Genomic DNA, 20,995 nt, shown 5'->3' with positions numbered 1-20,995 from the left:
CTTACAACAGAATGGAAACAGCTGCCCCCTGAAACCCACCTGAAAGGGTTTCTGTAAAAAAGTAACTGGAAAAAAAAATAATTGGAGTCCTTACTCCGAACCCCTGATATGTAAATAAAATCTGTCTGGGAGCCAGAAAGTTTGATGCATATCAGCTTTTATGGCACGTTGTGTGGCTTCATCCCTTTTGCCATAAATTACCTAGGGAGTTAACTCTCCAAGATGCTCCCACTCTAGGTGTTAATCTAGAGATACAGTCCAGGCTATACTTATTTGGTTTTCACCAAGCGATAAATAAAGCTTTATTATCCCTTCAGATCAAAGCAATTCATTAGACAAATGTCTGAAAATCTAATTCTCATGGTATATGAAGACTCTCAGAAGACTAAGGCTTTTTACAGTAGCACTGAGAAATGCAGGGACATTTATTTCCCTCTATAGATCCAGACTCACAGAACTTCAGCGCAATGTTCAATACATATATATATATATCAGCCTTTTCTTTGTAAAGATACACTCAAAACATACTAGCATATAGTATCTGGAAGGTCTGACTAATCTAGGCTGGATTTAACTAACCTTTGTAGGACTTGTCATGTGTCTTTTTCCTCTTTCTCACATGTTCTTCAGCTCCTCTTTGAACCAACAGGTTAGTATAGACAAGTCCTCTGCATGATAATCAGAGAAACACAGGGTAGCAAGCAAACACTTTCTGAATCATTTGCACCTTCTATGCTAGGAATTGGCACACCATCACTTTCACCTTGTTCTCAGAGCCAAATGAGTTCACATGGTTGATCCGTACATCAAAGGCATAAGCATTAAGAACGTGTCTGGAACTTTACCTGGACGTGAGTAAAAACTAACACAAGAGATGGAGGCAGACTAGAGAAAATGGAGGCTGTGCTCACAAAAGACTAGTGTGTCATATTTGAATTGAATTGCAAAGTAATTGTCCTCAAGATGAAAAAAATACAGAGATGGTGCTGTTGATGTAGGGTAATGCAGACCTAGGATATTTGATTATCTCTGACATTTGTGGCATGTGCACGTATGATACATGGTTATATCATTTATTCTTTTCAGACACATTTAGCATCAGATCATTAGGTTTTTTTAAAATGCACATATGGTTGAATGTGTGCAGAAAATTAAAATAAGAGCATGATGACCAAATAATGAATGTGCAAATGGGCAATGACCAGACCATATAAAAAAGTAACCAGTCCAGGAAGCCAAGATGCAGCAATCAGGCCCAAAGGATCAAATTGGTCAATAATTGCCAGTTTTCCCCATTTTTGCCCTCCTATCTTTTCCCTCCCATCTTCCTACTCAGAAGCAACCAGAGAAAGCCAAATATACTACACTGACCAATCACCTAGGATAACCCACTTCTTGTTAGCTCAACTTCAGCTTCTCCATGCTAACAACTATCAATCAGGACAATGATGGAGTGTGGGCCAAGCTGAGGGCAAAGTACAGGCTAACGGCATAGCTCACCACCCCCCCCCCCCGGTGGAATATGTGTGATATTCCTCGACAGTCCTGACTACTCAAGAACAAAGGGAAGGGGTTTAAGTGCTTGCCATAGTGATGTGGGAAACTAAGGTAAATGAAAAATTAAATCCCCTTACTGCTTACAGTCCTTTGACAAGTCCTTGAAACAGGCAGAGTGACCTCCCTCTAGGAGCTCAGCTACCTCAATGATCACACTTTGCTAGCAGCAAAAAGGAATCTTGGCTTAACATTACCTTGACCCACCCCCACAGGAACCTGTAACTTTAACATATAAAAATTCCCTTAGACACTTCCTTTATCTCAACTGTCCCAAGCTATATGCTGGCAATCATATTCCAAGCTTATGGCCCCCTGATATACATTTGAAGAGTCTCATGACTGAGGTTTTACTAAATGGTAATAAATGGCATTTTCCTAACCTATCCCCTCAAGGTCCTGGAAACCTTGCTTCCAAGACACCTTAGAGACGTTCTCTATCCCTAACCCCCTCCCATCCTGAGGGTATATAATCAGTTACCTGTCATGACCCTAGTACAGCTCTTCCTACTCACAGGTTCTCTTACTGTGTTTTAATAAAATTATCTTTTTGCGCCAAAGATGTCTTCAAGAATTCTTTCTTGGTCATCGGCTCTGGACCAACCCACCATCACCCCATAACTTCATCATGGACACACCAGAAGCCTCGCCTCTTTTTCACCATAAAACCTTCACAATCACCTACCTGCCTCTGAGTTTTTGCCAAGTGCAAGTGATAGTAGCTGACTCCCTTGCAAACTTTGAATAAATAGCTTTTGCTGACTCACACTTGCTGACACACTTTATGCTGACTTCATTTATTTCTATAATAGCCACAAAAATATGTAAATAAGACTATATATATACTTTGAAATGAATTTATTTATTTAGAGAGGAGACAGTGCACAAGGGGGGAAGGGGCAGAGAGAGCGAGAGCGAGAGCGAGAGAGAGAGAGAGAGAGAGGCGGAGAGAATCAATCCCAAGCAGGCTCCACACTGCCAGCTCAAAGCCCGATGGAGGGATGGGTCCCATGAACTGTGAGATCATGACTTGAGCTGAAATCAAGAATCAGAATCTCAACTGACCCAGCCACCCAGGCACCCCATACCAAGACATATATTTTTAAAAAAGCAGTGAAATTTCTCCTGCTTAGAAAAATATAATTTATAAATTAGTTGTGCAGCTTTAAAAAACAATCAATGAAAGTTATTCCAGTATATGATGGGATGGGAGTTTTAAATAACAGGTTACCTTCTAATATGTTATTCAGAATATGTTTTTCCTCTTATTCAATCAAACTTCACTGCAATTATACATTCTTGTGATTCTTGTGATTAAGTGGATCACTTAAATGGTTATAATATTGCTGTGGCTTGAAAAATGTGATGCTTTCTTCATTCCTAAGTGTTACATAATTTATTGAGGATATCTTCCAAAAATAGTATATCTTATGGAATCCTTCTCTGGCATGTCTTAATTGTAGATGACATGAAATCAAGGACTTTTTCGCAGATTTTTCATATTGTTTCACAATTCTAAAGCTGGGGCATCACTCATCATAAGCACTAAATAACTATATTTAACCAAAAATGAACCATGAAAAGTTTAACTAGACCACACTGTATCTTTTTAGGGTAGAACCATGAGTAAAGCATGAAAAAGAGGTATGAACCTTTTGCATTGATAAGGACGTCTGAGAAGGTTTTTTGACTTCAAGTCAGTCTAATAGGTAATAGCTTTCGCTAACAGGGAACCATTTCTGGTGATACTCTGCATGCTTTATGAAAGGATATTGACTGAGTTTTAATGTTAGTAACTGTGGTGCAGAGGTTATGAATACAGTGGGTATGCTTGTATATCTTGCCTCTTGAAGGAAAATATATGTTTTTATGAGTGTAATTCCTGTAGTCAAGAGACCCTCCTATTCCAGGACCCTGGTGGAATACCAGGGAGTTTACTAACGGATGTAAATCTCGTTGAAAATAATGTGGTGCAATGGAAGCCAAAGTTCTATACACCACTAAGTTTGGGGAATATTTAGAGTCCCTATGTCACTAAATTAGGAACAAATTGTACTAGAACTGCAAGAAGAAAAGTGAATACATGACTACTGTTGAGCTCCTTCAGCCCAAGAAGACCTTGGTCAAATAGTATTTAGGAGTTACCTTACCACCTTATTCTTCACCTCTCTTCCTACTACAAAATGGGGCAGAAACATCCTAAAATAAATGAGGCCACATATGGAATGGCCTTTTCTTCTATGGCATTAACTGTGCTCAGGTTATGAATTCTATGCTAGAACCCTTTATTGTTTTATAAATCTACCAAATAATCAGTCATTTAAAAGGAAATACACCCTTTTACATATTAGCATGGTACTATTGGATAATCTTACAATGATCCGTATAGTATGTGGGATGGTGAGGAACCTGAAGATTGCAAGCTGGCAACCGGATGAATATAACACTAGAGTTCAAGTGTAATACTACTAGAGGTACAGGCTAGTGAAATTATGAAAAGTTCTCTAGGTAGGTAAATTGAACAATATGATAAGAGACATATTGAACAAGAGACTCTTGAACAAGAGACAATATGATAAAACATTTGGCCAATGGATATATGGTTATTCGGGTTCCTGGAAGTGGTTGAGAAATCCTCCTAGGAGGAAATTATTTCCTGTCAAGGTTGGAAAAAATAGTGAAACATTTGCTCCAGTTAGTGATTCATTCAACAGCTCTGGCAAGACTGCACCGTCTGTAACTCATGTATCTGTTTGGCTGAATAATGAAAGGCATTTCAGATACTGAGTTGGTGGAAAGAATTGGATAGAAAAAATATTATATTAAGAAGATTCCAGGAGAAAAAAATCTATTCAATTTAATAATTGAAGCAAATAAGATAACAAGACTAGCTAGTTCATCCATTAGAGTACTTAGCTCTCAAATGGAATGTCACAGATAAATGTAAGTAGAATGGATGGATAATACTTTCCACACCAATATACCTACTGCCCTGAATTAGGCACTATGGACTATCCCTAAGAGACTGAAAAACAAACCCCAATTTTAACATCACATCCTGTTTTGGTCTTTGCAAAAGTGATATAAGGAGGTGGAACTTCCAGCCATGGCCAGTGAGAAGTCTGACAAGTCCTCTGTTTTAAAAGTAAAGCTGGAAAAAATAAACAGCAGCACCCATTTTAGTATTATAGTACTTGACAAAAGGAATAAACCAAAGTAGGAAGCATTTATGCTTTAAAAACTGCTGAACTGTAAGAACTGAGGGAATCTGTGGCAATTGGCCTGGACCTGCTTACACGTCCTTCCAGGTTGGTAGACACAAGGTTCATGTCAGGATGGGGAAACTGAGACCTGGCAGATTATTTGTTATAGGTAAAAGGAACTTAGTTGATTCAGAGCAGTGAGAAATGTCCATGCCCAGGATCAACATCCGTGGATATGACTATTCAGAGGCAACAAGCAAGTGATGGGATACAGCTCATTTTATTAACCTGAGATTATAGTCCATGATTGAAGAGAGAACATTTCTGACTGTGGTTTTGTACTTATGCAATGGAGAAGAAAGAGGGTCCAAGCTATTGACAAATTCCTGGTATATTTCATGGCTATCCACACATGCATAGAAGACTCCAAAGGGCCTAGAAAGAAGTGAAGACTTGAAAATGAGTTGAGCATTAAATATGTTTCCCTATTCAAACACAGATCCATTGACAGAGTTGGAAGGATTATTGCCCACATTTTTTTAAAACAACCTCCATGTAGTCATTGGCTTCTCAGTAAGTTATATAAAGCAGAGAAAACCAGAGTAAAGTTAGGTTTAAATATAAAAGCAAATATTATTTAAAATTAAAATAAAACTGAACAGAGACATCAGTAACTGTGCACTACAGGGGAAATAGAATTCACAGACTTAGCAAAGTATTTCAGAAAAGGAATAACAACAACAAAAGTACAACATGAGATATAGTCAAGGGGAACCTGGTTGGCTCAACTGGTAGAGCATATGACTCTTGATCTTGGGGTCATGTGTTCAAGCCCCACTTTGGGTGCAGAGCTTACTTTAAAAATATATAGCCAATAATATTGTAATTTTCTTTTGTATGGTGACACACGGTGATTACATTGAGTGTGGTGAACATTTCATTGTTGAATCACTGTTATATACTTGAAACTAACATAATATTGTATGTCAACCATAGTTTAATTAAAATTAAAAAAATTAAAAAGGAGCAAAAAAGAAACAAATAGGGCTACCTGGATGGCTCAGTCGATTAAGTGTCCAGCTCTTGATTTTGGGTCTGGTCATGATCTCACGGTTCATGGGTTTGAGCTCCATGTCAGTCTCTGCACTGACAGTGTGGGGTCTACTTGGGATTCTCTCTCTCTCCCTCTCTCTCTGTCCCTCCCCCACTCATGCCTTCTTCTCTTGCTCTCTCTCAAAATAAATAAATAAACTTAAAAAAAAAAGAAACCAATAAAACAACAAAGAAAAGTAAACCAAAAAAAAAAAAAAAGCAACAAAAACAATCTTTGGGAGAAAATATCACACTTATATTAGCAATATACTCAGTTTTCAATCAAAAATATTATGAGATATAGAAATAAATAGGAAATTGTGATCCATACTTAGGAAAATAAGAACAATTTATAGAGACTATCCTTGTTTCCACAGAGATCTCACATTAGCTATTATAAAGATATTGAAATAAAAAGGAAATAAAATTTAAAGAAATAGTGATAATAATAAATTAATACCTAGAGACCTATTGGGTATTAAAGGAACCAAAGTGAAATTATGAAATTTAAAAGTATGATAATTAAAATAAAAGTTAACTAAGTTTAATCCAATCCAGATGTGTGACACTAGGAAAAAAAAAAAAAAAAAAAAAAAAAAAAACATTTGGTGAACCTGAATACAAATCAATAAAAATTAACCAATTTGAAGAAAAGAGAGAAAAAAATAAAAAACACAAAAATTTGAAAAAAAATAAACAGAACCTTAGAGACAAGTGATACATCACATATTCTAACAATATTTAAGTGACTGAGCCACCCAAATGCCCTTCAATTTCTTGAGTGTTAAATATAAGCTTGTCCCGAGATCAAACATATATCCACTCAAAAACAGGTACACAAATGTTTAGAATAGCATTATTGACAATGACCAAAAAGTGCAAACAATTTTCCAAATGTCCACAAACCAGATATCCATACATTTATGGATGGATAAACAAAATTTGGTATATCTATACTAAATTAAAAGAAACTGAACACTGATACGTGGTCCAACTTGGATAAATCTCAAAAACATTATAGTGAGTGAAAGGACCCATATGCAAAATAATACACTACATATAATTCCATTTATATGAAATAGCTAGCAAAGATAAATTTATCCAATTTAATGATAGATATTTAATGATAGATATTTAATAGAAAGAAAGAAGATCAGTGGTTGCCTAGGGCAGGGAGTAGAAGCACAGATTAACTACAAATGAACACAAAGGAACATTTAGGATGAGAAAATATCTAAACCTCTATTGGGCTGATAGTTGAACACTTTATAAATTTATTAAATTATGTAATTGTAAATTTATGATGGATAAACTTTATGTTATGTAAATTATGCCTCAGGGTGTCTGATGGCTCATTCAGTTGAGCATCTGACTCTTGATCTCAGCTCAGGTCATGATCCCAGGGTCATGGGATCGAGCCCTGCATTGGGCTCCACACTGAACATGGAAACTACTTAAGATTCTCTCTCTTTCCCACTCTGTGCGTCTCCCCAGTTTATGTACTCTCTCTCTCTCCCTCAATTAAAAAACAAAAGTAAAAAAAATTCATTATGCCTCAATAACCTGTTAAACATTTCAGTTATGTTTATACGGATTGTATGGTAGAAACTAGGTCTTGTTTCAGAATTTATATGGGCAAAAATTATGTCTTATCAGTAAAAATGTACCTTTGCTCCTTTTTTAAGACTTTATTTTTTTAGAGAAAGTGGAACATTGTTTTTTTGATAGGCTATGATTCCTTTTAGAGCAATTTAATATTGGATTTGGGGTAGTTGAAGTGTGTTATTGTAATAATTTTTTGACCATGAAGGGGTCAAAAGATAGAGATTAAAATTTGGTGACAATGTGTCCAATGCCAGCAGTAACAGGCTCTTACTTTGTCAAGAAAAAAAGAGAGATACAGGGAGAATTATGTTCTCACCTTAAACACTGATCTTAAAAATATATTGCTACGAGAGAAAATCAATTATAAAATGCAACAGCACTATAACTATGGTCTTTGATGTGTTTAGTATTAATACATGTTTTATTTCCTTTTGGTTCTTTTTAATTATAATGGAGGTCCCCTTTATTTCTGATGGACTGGAGGTCATGGAAGGTGACAAATTCACTGTTACAACAGATTTTTATTTTCTATGATTAGAGATGCAGCATAGGAAAAATTGGAAACTTTGAAAAAATCATTTACATGATTTGTTATTGTATTAATATAGACAAATCTAGGCATGAGTGACATATAATTTCTAAGATCTCAATATATTAATAAAACAATGGTTAACTTTTTTCTCTGCCACTGGGTGATGTCTCTTCCTCTGTGTAGATAAGTCACCTAGAACACATGTTCTCCAAGAGTGCCATGTAGTTGAAAGAAAGAACAGAAAATCTCTTATGCATGATTTTATGCCCCAGGCTTGGAAAGGGTATATATTACTTCCATCAACATTCTACTGGCCAAACACTGTCCTATGGCTACACAATAGCAATAGAGACTAGCATCTGTGAGAGTATTAAGGAAACAAAAAGTGTATTGTTGAATGAGAACAATTTAAGTCACAGCTACCTTAGAAAAATGTTTGCTTTCAAGATATATGTATCAAAAAATAATTTAAAATTTAACATTTTGACTGTACATTTAGAATATAAATAATTAGCTGTGTCGTGTCAAAAACTCTAATAATAAAACATGCTGATCCTGAGATCCTCCTTCATGCACATATAAACAGATATCTCACGTGGTGCCCTTGGGTTCCTTCCTCAATAAGTTTTGGGAATCCCCTAGTAATATTTATAGCTCAACAAACTCTACCAGTTTGCTGTTACTTTTCCCTAGTACTGATGCACAGAATCTTTGGCTGCTTCTGAATTCTTCATTGTTCTTTTAAAACCTTTCTTGTTAATCATAATTTCCTTCTGTAAGTCATGCATTCCCTCAGCCCTAATTTGGTTTCTGGACAGAGTAATTCCCTTTCTAGAAAACTTGCCAAAAGTCCATGTAAGTCCTTACTGGAGCTTTAACAAAGGTGCACTAAAAACCTAAGAGAATAAAGAAGTGCTAAGCCGAGGATAACCTGACTTGCCCCTGGGTTCAAATTTGGTTTGAACCAAATTTCCAAATCCCACACTCACTCCCTGCTTAGCTACAGCTGGGTATGATCACTGGAAGAAAATAGCTCCCTCTCCAGGCCCACTCTCCTTGTCCCTTCATCTTGTTTTCCAATTTTCCTTACCTCTTGTCATAAAAGGCATTTTATGCCTTCACTTTACTCTTTGAACACTATTCTATGCTAATACTCTACATTAAATAAAATGTAATGTTCATTCTTATACTGGCAAAAATATTTTATCACATAGGTTGTAAAAGTGTTTTTTGATTCACTGCTATTCTTAATAGATTAAGAAAAGAAAAAAAAATGTTTAATCTGTTTGCAATGTCCGTGAAGGAAATCAACACTTTCATACATATACATATACATATACATATACATATACATATACATATACATATGCATATACATATACATACATATAGATATATATATACACATACGCATACATATGTGCATATACACACACATACACATATAAATGTGTATATACACACACATATATATGCATATATGTGTATATACACACACATATATATACATATATATGTGTATATATATATGTATAAGAGTAAAATGTTGCTTGGGTGCCTACTGGCTCAGTTGGTTAAGCCACCTTCTCTTGATTTTGGCTCAGGTCATGAGCTCGCTTCATGGTATTGGAGTCCCATGTTGATCTCTGCACTGGGTGTGGAGCTTGCTTGGGATTCTGTCTGTCCTCTCTCTCTGCCCCTCCCCTGTTTGCACTCTATCTCTCAAAATAAATAAAATAAACACTTAAAAAAATAATGAAAAGTTGCTACTTCAAAATGTAAAATATATTCAACATAATTATAAGAAAATATATTTGAAATGATTGATCATTGAACATTAAGTGAAGATCTTGAACAACAAGATTATTTGATGTTACAAAATTAATAAAACAAATGATCAGATGATATCAATATGAAAATCTAACTCTTATGGACTATATATCAAGCATCAAGTGTAATATTGAAAAATATTTCATTTGTATATTGATTGACATGTGCTTTAGAAATTCCAATGGGGATGCTGCATGGCAAAGGTCCCTAATAAGTTAAATCATATCACATGCTATGTTTATACTCATGGATTGAGTGAATGGTTCACCTAACAACAACCCCAGTCATCAATATTCTGAATATGGTATAGTGAACATTATAAAAATGTTAGAGCTACCGATTAAATGATACACTTAGAATCAGTCTTTTATTGTTGTTTATAAATAGCTTCATCAAGAAAATAAACAGCTAGTTAAAGTACATTTTTTGACAGATAATTTTAAATAATATTTTAGATATTTATTTTCAGAAAAATAAAATTAGGCAATGGTGTATTTGGTTATTTTAGTCATTGGATTTTTTTAGTTGGATTGCATCTTAAGAGCCATATCTCAGGGTTGACAAGTAAATTTTTTCCTTGAGTACTTTATTCTCAAAAGTTCTAACAAAGTTTAAAACAATAGCTATGTTGTTTGAATACTTACTTTATATTTTGAATATTACAGGGACCTTGTATATATTTTATCAGATAAATCCTGTTATCTGGTATTTGAACACTAGTTATATATATTAATGCTCAATTTCCCCTACTGAAATCACCATCTGAATATAATTTAGAACTTAAGTGAGAAGAATATTTAATTTTCCCCTAGGAAATTATATAATTCTTCCTTTTCCAACACACTGAAAGCTCCATATCATAGTATTCACAGTAATAATTAGTTAAAAATCTGGTTTTGGTTTTGATCATAACTATTAATTTTAATAATATTTAACCGAATTATTTAATCTCATCAAAACACAATTTCTCTATCTAGAATTTATTAATAATAATATACAACTGTTGGAGATTTGATGGGGGATTGAATTAGAAACTTTATATAATAGGGTTTTATAATTTCAATGATCTATTCAAATATTAGTAACGATCACATTTGTAACAGTGTAAATGATTTGCTATGAATTAGCTTTCAGTGTACTGAAGTCCATTCTGAATGTCTGTTTTTATCAGTAAAATTTTATTGAATGCAGTCAGGCCCATTTGTTTACACAGTATCTATGGCTCCTTTCTCCCTAATATCAGAGTTGAGTAGTTATGACAGAGATCATGTATAACTTGCAAAGCTGAAAATATTTACTCCTAGGCCAAGTAACCAACCGTCGATTTATGAAATTAGTTACATAAATGTGTTTTTGTTATCATGACTGTTGTAATTGAAAATGTTATTTACTTTTTAATTAATTAATTAATTAATTTATTTATTTATGTTTGAGAGAGAGAGAGATCATGAGTGTAGAGGGAGAGATTAGAGAGAGAGAATCTTAAGCAGGCTCTTTATCATGTCCTGAGCTGAAATCAAGAGTCAGACACTTAACTGAATTGAGCCACCAAGACACCACTAAGGTTTTATTTAACTTCTAGTTAGATAATATACAGTGCAATATTAGTTACAGATGTACAGTATATTGACTCAACATTTAAATTAAGCAATAATGTTTTGTAAAATACTGAAACTTCAAAAATTATGTCCTATTTTTATAAACCTTAATCATTACATAGTCTATACTTATAATTCTTTCATTGCTTACAACATATGGCCCAAATATCACTATGTCAATTAGCATATATACATTCTGAACTGAGTAAATATTTTAACATTTTGTTGTTGTTAATATAAAAGAGAAGTATTGGTTTTTTTCTCTAGTTTCACAAGCAGGGAAGTAACTAAGTTTAAAATATGTATACATATTTTATATACTACATATATATCATATCATTCATATATATTTTTTTCTTGGATTTTTTAGTAAACAAAGACTTTGATTTCTTTATTTATTTTATCAATATTATTTCCTAATTCTATTACTAAACTTTTTGGAATCATTCACCCTATGTGCCCTGGTCTTCTATAAAAATATAGTACAGTCAGTTCTGCTATAACACAAAATATGTGTTTTTATTCAAAATTGTGCATTAACATAAGAGAGCTAATGGGCTTATTACATATATGTATATATACATATACAATGTTTATTGATCAAGACGCTAGAAAACTTAGTAACACACATTTTAAAAAGAGAAAACACTAATAAAAACAATTTTACATGTGTTAAATTGTAAGATGATGTATGTAGCATAACACATGTTGTAAACGTATGGTTGTAAAGGATGCTTGGGTTGTGTGTGTCTATATAAATTCAGTTATGTGCAGTTTTGAACATATTCCTTATTTCCCACAGATGAAACAATAGATAAGCAAATGTGAAATCTGCATTGTGTTAAACTTGTTCCCTAACACATCAACCATCTCAGAACAAATTTGTGTTCGTAAGCAAGTGTTACAGCCAAGTTTACCATGCATGGAGATCATTTGTTAATCTGTTCTTCATCCATGCTGGTAAATCATAATAAATCATCCAGACGTGAACATCTTTTGTCCTTTCCTAAGACGACAGTCTGAGAAAAACTCTAGGTTGATTCTTGACCCAGATACTATCCAGTAGCTAAATTATCTCCCAAGCAGAATAAATACTCAAAATAAATGCTCAAAATTAACAAGAGTGAGAATGACAAAAACTTTGCCACGATCATGGGCTTCTGGAAGACCTAATCTGTAAGAGTAAAAATCTTTACAGCCAAACAAAATAAACCTCTTTTGTTATAATTTAATTGCCTTTGTATACGATCACAGATTATTTGAAATGGTTTATTTATTTGGAGTAATAATATAATTGTAAAGTTATATGATTTATTTAAAATAGTAATTATACATTTCATTTATTTCAAAAATAAATATTTGTTTACAAAAGTTTATTACCTGAAAACTTAATATATCAGTATCTTATAAAACTCATATAAAGTTAGTGTAAAAGAAAAAAATCTGGCCGACATTGTGCCATTAGTTACAAAATCTGGAAATTTTTCCAGTCTCCTCATATTAGCCTCAAATTTGTTCTCCCCAAATAAAATTTAGACAATGAAAAGAATTATACATAATCAAATTAAATGATTTTAATAAAAATAGGTCTATAGCTCAGATCAGTGCCCATTTCTCCTTCTGCTTATTATAAACACAGAAGGTCATTTGGAATACTAATTGCTCCAAATTTCACTTGTCTTAAATCCTTTTCATGGAATGTTACATTTTGCATTAAACACAACATGAATGTATTTTCTGTTTTGGCTAAAAGCTCTGAAGAATCTGTTGGTATGATTATTAGAGACTGGGCCTTTGAAAAGCCCGGGTCAAGGGACATGCCTGTGTTCTCTGGTTTCCATGCTCTGCATGATGCTTATCACCTCCACACAACCATGACCACTTGTATTTTTTTTTTTTTTTTTTGAGAGAGAGACTTTGCCAACACTTTGCAATTGAACCAAGATTGCGAATTTTTCTAAAGAAATACATACAATGTATGTCTTTTAATTTCTGGTTGCTGCCAAATCAAATAGGTTACTATAATGTTTTATCGTGGTACGAACAGTAAGGCCTATTCCTTAATATTGCTATACAGTCAAAGATTTTATTTAAGGACATTAAAACAATGCATATTCAAAAATATGCAAGGCATGTATTTAAGTGTAATCAAATGATATTTTTTTGGTTTAGTCTACGCTGCTTAAAAATATTCATAACAGCTTTTCACCCCAATGTATCTAATTATAAGGTTTTTTACATGCTCTATACAGATATTATACATCAAGATTAAAAATTTTAATACTTCCATATGAGATATTGTTATTATATTAACACTAATATAAAATATTTAAATTTCTAGAAAATATAGCTAAAATACAAAGCTGCAAAGAAGCTTATCTCTTTAATATAAACCTATAATTAGATATTCAATTATATATACATAAAAATATTTCATAATCTTTCTGCAAATGAGAAAATAATTACTTTTTTAATTATATTATAAGGTGTCTTTGCAAATTATAATACCTACATTAGGGATTAAAATTAATATTTGTTCCAAACCATTTGGCAAATTACAAGTTCACAGACTTGTGCTTATCTAGCTATATACCTGATTGGAGAATTTATTATAACATACATGTTATTTTATTAAAACAAATTACAAAGAAAAAAGATTCAGAGATACACTACAGAGATACACTAAGTGTCTCTTAATTCAGAGGCATTGGTTTGTATTTTAAGAGTTCTAAAGGGGCGCCTGGGTGGCTCAGTCGGTTGAGCATCCGACTTCAGCTCAGGTCATGATCTCACGGTCTGTGAGTTCGAGCCCGCGTCGGGCTCTGTGCTGACAGCTCAGAGCCTGGAGCCTGCTTCGGATTCTGTGTCTCCCTCTCTCTCTTCCCTTCCCCTGCTCATGCTCTGTCTCTCTCTGTCTCAAAAATAAAAAAACATTAAAAAAAAAAAGAGTTCTAAAAAGTATTGAAGTTTATGTGTATTTCTTCACCGAATTAATGCCAAACAGTAAATAATTTTCTGTAATTTAAAATCCAACATGATTAGTTACTCAATATGCATAATTTATCAAAGTTTTTTGAATAGAAAATAAATTTAGAAATCACTACTATGATATTTGGGACATCAGCTGATACTTATGTGGCCGTAAAACTCTGGTAGGACTGATAAGATGTGACATCAGAAGTATTCTAATCAGCTTTATACTTATGAGTTGATACTTTAAATCAATGGTAACTTCTTGAATATTAAAAAGTAGCTATTACCAATAACTTGATTAACAGAAAGGCCAGTGGATATTTAGTTGTTTTTGGCTACCCACACAATTTTGGTGCACACAAGGACACTTTTCAGAAGGTAAAGGATTACTATTAATGACTATGATGGGATATCAGGTATAGCCGGGACTGTCCTGTGTTGAATAGGTATAATGTCTTCCTATTTAGATGTCGAATGAGGAGTACTGCACAAGACACCTCACAAACCATAATTCTCTATACCTTGAAGAATTACCTTGATGGTTATCTATAGCTATTAAAATTTTGTGTTTATTTGTTTCAAATAATTTTTCCCAGGTTTATTGAGAGATAATTGACAAATACAATTATAATTTATTTTAAGTATAAAATGTGATAATTTGTTGTAAGTATACATTGTGAAATGATTACTATAATCAAGTTAATTAAAACGTTTATCACCTCATTGTTAGTGTGTGTTTTTTTTTTTTTTTGTTTGTTTGTTTTTGGTGAAAATGCTTAGTAATTATTCCCTTGGTAAATTTCAAGTATGCATTATAGTACCTTTATTAACTATAGTCACCGTGTTCTACAATAGATCCCCAAAACTTGCCACTTTTTTTTAAATTTGGCTGAGTCACATTTATGGTGAAATGAGATTAATGCTAACATAGATGTTAAAACGATGCTTATTATTGCTATTTAGCTGTTATGAGCCATCAAAGTATTTTTTCCAAGAGTTATTATGACTTATCTGGTTAAGTATTTTACATTTGCTCTCCATTTGTAATTTCTAGCTAATTTTGTCTTCTAATATTGATTTCTGTAATAATTACCATGGCCATCTTATAAGAAACTTCAATGCTCTTTATCTAATACAGGACTGACGGGAAAAACCAACTCTCCTGTGGATTTTCCTTCTTGTTATACTCTCTTCCTAATTACTCATAATAAATCCTATCATTTGGGAGACAATGTATGAGCAGCTTTCCTGAATGAGCCATTTCTCATACATGAGCACATTAGATTTTCCTGTACTTTATTTGATGGTAAAACTTCTATTTAGTCAAGTTCAGACTTTTTAACAATCCATTTAAATGTCATAAGTGAATGGCTGTAGAAAAAAACATAATGTGTATTAGAATGTGTGTGTATAAGCTTTCTATTGAAATAAAACTAACATACAAACATGTGTAAATTGTACAGCTAAATATATTGTGAAGAAGTGAGCCACTATACGATGAAGAAAAAGAATTTTACTGGATTCAAAAGAGCCAGCTCATGCCCATTCCCAAACAGAACCTGCTCTCTAGATCTCAAAGGAAACTGCCAAATTGACTGTTAAACCAATACATTGGCATTGTTTAATTTATCTTTCTATACACAGAATTACAAAGTTTGTTTTCTTTTGGCTTGTTTCACTAAATGCTAAGTCTTTGTCATTCATATGTTCAAAATATTTTTTTTTAATTATGCTGTCTTGACCCAGTACAGATCTTCCTCCACTTATGATGGGCTTACATCCTGATAAACCCATCTAAGTTGAAAACACCATTACGTTGAAAATGTGTTTACTAAACCTAACCTGCTGAACATCCTGGCTTAGCCTAGCCTGCCTCAAACATGCTCAGAACACTTACATTAGCCCACAGCTGAGCAAGGTCAACTAACATAGGGCCCGGTTTTTAATAAAGTGCTGAATATCTCATGTAATTTATTGAATACTGTTCTGAGAGTGAGAAACAGAATGGCTCTATGGGTACAGAAGGGTTCTAAGTGTATGGCTTGGCTTGTTCACTCTTGCGATGGCGCGGCTGATGCCGCTGCCCAGTGTCACTGCAGAGTATCACAGGGCATATTGCTACCCAGGGAAAAAAATCCAACTTGAAAATTCGAAGTACGGTTTCTACTGAATAACCTATCACTTTTGCATGGTCATAAGGTTGAAAAATTTCAAGTTGAACCGTCTTAAATCAAGGACTGTTTTGAGACTCTGGTTGTGCCAGTTAGTTCCCCTTTATGAGTAGCTGATACATTCCAAACCCAGCCACTTCCCTCGTCAGGCGCTCGTGCCCTGTACCATTGTGAGTCAGTCCATCACTGTGTGTCAGTGCATCAATCCTAGTTGGCCCAGGGTCAGTTACCAGGACCAGGCACAACTGGAGACATCTCCTATGTACCAGAGTGCTGACAGTTTACAAAATAACCAGTCTTCCGAGATGCCACAAAACCTAGTTAATCCTACCGCACTTGCCAGACGTATGCTGTCCCCTACAGATCCAGCTTGCTATTACCCTGTCTCAGGGTTCAATGTCTACGTGGCTCTGCTTGCCAGCTTTCTCTCATTTGGAATTGTAAATAAAAAAATCTGCTCTCCAGCTATCCCAGGGCCAGTGTGTTATGTCTCACCATCAACAGATCTTTAGATGGTATAAAATGATATGATTATGTGTAAATATAGTTTACCCTTTCTTGAATTTTAACATCTTTTTAATGTTTATATTTGAGAGACAGAAAGACAGAGCATGAATGGGGGAGGGGCAGAGAGAGAGGGAGACAAAATCCGAAGCAGGCTTCAGGCGCTGAGCTGTCAGAACAGCTCCGGAAGCCAGGCTGGAACTCACAGATTGCAAGATCATGACCTGAGCAGAAGACGGAAACTCAATCGACTGAGGCACCCAGGAGCCCCTCTTGTATTTTATTTTAAAGATACGCTAAAATTTACTTGTATTAAACTACTGATGAATGTTTTGGTTGTTTTTATTTGAACTAATTACAAATAATTTTGCTAAGCATTTTCATTACATATCATTTTAGTGCTCATGCACATACATTTTCTATGGTATACACCTGGTATTAAGCTTTCTACTTCATATCACCTTTAATAGAAAATGTCAAACAAGTAGGCTTTATTTTGGGGGGGGGGTGGGATTCATGCCAAATGCAGAGCCCAATGTGGGGCTTGAACTCACGACTCTGAGATCAAGACTTGAGCCAAGATCAAGAGTTGGATACTTGATCCAACTGAACCACCCAGGTGTCCCCTCTCCCTGCCAAACAAGTGGGTTTTTAACTAATTGTCAACCACATAAGCACAAGGTGATGGTTGTTATTGCTACCAATCATCTTGTAGTCACAATTTCATTAATTTCAACCATTCTCAAGGGGTAACTATTAGAATCTCATATTAGTTTTAATTTGCATTCCCATAATGGCTAATGCTATTGTGCCACTTTTCATATTTTTATATTTGTTTATCATTTATGAAGTATATTTCAAGTCTGTCAATCACTTTTCTCTTGAGATTTTGCCTTTTTCATATTATTTCATAGTTCCTTCTATATTAAAGGTAAAGCTTCTTTGATGGGTATGTGTTCTACGATTATGTTCTTTCCCTCCATGGCTTACTTTTCATTCTCACATTGGTATTTAATAATGAATGAAATTCTTCTTTAATGTAGGCCATTTTTTTTTGTTTGTTTAAAGCTCCCTTTTTGGTCTCATTTTAAAGAAATATTGTCTTCCCTCAAGATCTCTAAAACTATCCTCACATTTTAACTTCTAGAAAATTTATTATTTTAATTTTCAAATTTATATCTATGGGCTATCTGGAACTAATTTTTTTTAATTAAACCATACACAAGACAGGGGTGTATGTTTTGTTTTTCCCCTTTGTTGAAACTTAGATAATTCGGCATCATTACTGAAAGTACTTTCTTTATTTCTATGTAATGCTATTTTTGTTATAAAGCAGTATGTTTACATGTTTTTTTTTAATTTTGGACTACCTGTTGATATGATATAGTTGTTTATTTTTGTTCAGTATGATAGTGTTTCAATACAATAATTTATGTTATGTCATGATATCCAGTAACATAAACACATCAATGTCTTTCTGCTTTCTGTTTCTCTTTATTGTTCTTGTTCAGATCTATTTAAAAATAAATATATAAATTGACTTAATTTCTACAAAAATAACTGAGGTTATTATGGAATTCTATTCAAACAGTAGTTTAAAAGATTTTACATTTTTATAATTTTAAGTATTAAAGTTCTCATATTTAGTCTTTTATGACCTTTTAAAAGACTATTTTATATGGTTCAACTTAATAATTTCATTAATTTGAATCTTTAATATCTCACACTGGTGTCTATAAGTTCCGTGTAGACATCTCCTATATTTCTTGCCTTATTACACTGGTTGGGTTTCAGGCCAAAATTGAATAGAAATGTTGACAGTGGTCATTCTACTCCAGAGACAAAGCTTTGCACTTTTTTCTTTTTAATACGTTGTTTAGTGTAAGTTTTTCTATGTCTCTTTTAACAAATTGATGTCGAATGTCATAAAATACTCTTCTTTATATGTTTACATGATCTTTTATATCTCTCTTCTTTTTTCTTCTACTCTATTGAATTATGTTTTTTTAATTTAAACATTTTTTTAAGTTTATTTATTCTTTTTTTTAATTTTTTTTTAATGTTTATTTATTTTTGAGACAGAGACAGAGCATGAATGGGGGAGGGGCAGAGAGAGAGGGAGACACAGAATCGGAAGCAGGCTCCAGGCTCCGAGCCATCAGCCCAGAGCCCGATGCGGGGCTTGAACTCACGGACCACGAGATCGTGACCTGAGCTGAAGTCAGACGCTTAACCGACTGAGCCACCCAGGCACCCCATTAAGTTTATTTACTTATTCTGAGAGAGAGCGTGAGCAGGGGAGGGACAAAGAGAGAGGGAGAAAGAAAATCCCAAGCAGGCTCTGCACTCACAGTGCTTAGCCTGATGTGGGGCTTGAACTCATGAACCTGTGAGATAATGACCCGAGCTGAAATCAAGAGTTAGAGGCTTAATCGACTGAGCCACCCAAGTGCCCCGTATGTTGGTTACTTTTTAAATGTTTATTTATTTATTTTGAGAGAGAGAGAGTAAAAACAGAGAGAGGAGAGAGACAGAATCCCAAGCAAGCTCTGTACTAACAGTGCAGAGCCTGAGGTAGGGCTCAAACTCACCAACTGTCATATCATGACTTGAGCCAAAATCAAGAGTTGGCAGCTTAACCAACTGAGCCACCCAAACGCCCCGATTATTTTTTAATAGTAAATAACACATTCTTGGAATTAAGTTGGTGAGGATGTATTTTTCGTTTTTATATGACTATTTTGGTTTGCTAAATTTTTTTTGAGGATTTTACATTCATTGCTATTCATGGTGTTAAATTTTATTTTGTACTGTCACATTTGGTGTCACATTTGGACTGTATGATATACTGACCTCCTAAAACATTTTAAAAAATATTTCTGCTTATTTTATTTTATTTTTTTCTGGATGATTGATTGCTATCATTTCCTCTTTAAAATTTTAGGGAAAGACATTAGCTCTGGTGACACTATCTGAACTTCATTATGAATTTTTTTGGGGGGAGGAGGAATGGATTTTAAATTTAAATTTAAATGTCTTTAGTAGTTATAGGATACTCAAAATTTCCTATATTTTCCCGTGTCAGTTGTGATAAATTAAATTTTTAAATTTTTTTAATGTTTATTTCTGAGAGAGATGGAGACAGAGCATGAGTAGGGGAAGGGGCAGAGAGTGAGGGAGACAGAATCTGAAACAGCCTCCAGGCTCTGAGCTGTCAGCACGGAGCCCAACACGGGGCTCAAACCCATGAACTGTGAGATCATGACATGAGCTGAAGTCAAATACCTAACCGACTGAGCCACCCAAGTGCCCTATAAATTAAATTTTTATCCAAGATTTGATAAGTGTGTCTAACTCATCACAAGTTGAAGTTTATCAGCAGAAATCTTATCTTGTAATCTTTTTACCATAAACAGCATCTGTAATGATACACGTTTTTTAAATTTTTCATTTCTCATATTTTACTTTAATAATTTAACTACTTCTTTTATCAATTTTAATAGTGCTTTAATAAATTAATTTTTTTAATTAAAATTTTGTTTTGAGACAGTGCAAATGGGGGAGAGGCAGAGAAAGATGGGGACAGAGGATCTGAAGTGGGCTCTGTGCTGACAGCAGCAAGCCCGATGTGGGGCTTGAACTCACGAACTGTGAGATCATGACCTGAGCCAAAGTCGGGCACTCAACTGACTGACCCACCCACGTGCCCCATATTAAGTATATATTCCATGGTATATATTTTCTATGTCATTAATCTCGTTCAAGAGATTTTTACTTCCTGAGTTCACTGTCTCGCATAGAAAAATAAAATAACCTCTTAAAGTTTCTTTCTCTCTTTCTTCAGAATTTCTCATTTGTCCTCTTAAATTCTTCATCCATAGTCTTTAAAGAGCACTTTTAATAAAAATCAATCGTGCTCAAAATTATTTGATG

Source organism: Panthera tigris, chromosome B1 (genome assembly GCF_018350195.1).
Source record: "Panthera tigris isolate Pti1 chromosome B1, P.tigris_Pti1_mat1.1, whole genome shotgun sequence".
Lineage (NCBI taxonomy): Eukaryota > Metazoa > Chordata > Mammalia > Carnivora > Felidae > Panthera > Panthera tigris.
This window is presented reverse-complemented; position numbering follows the sequence as displayed.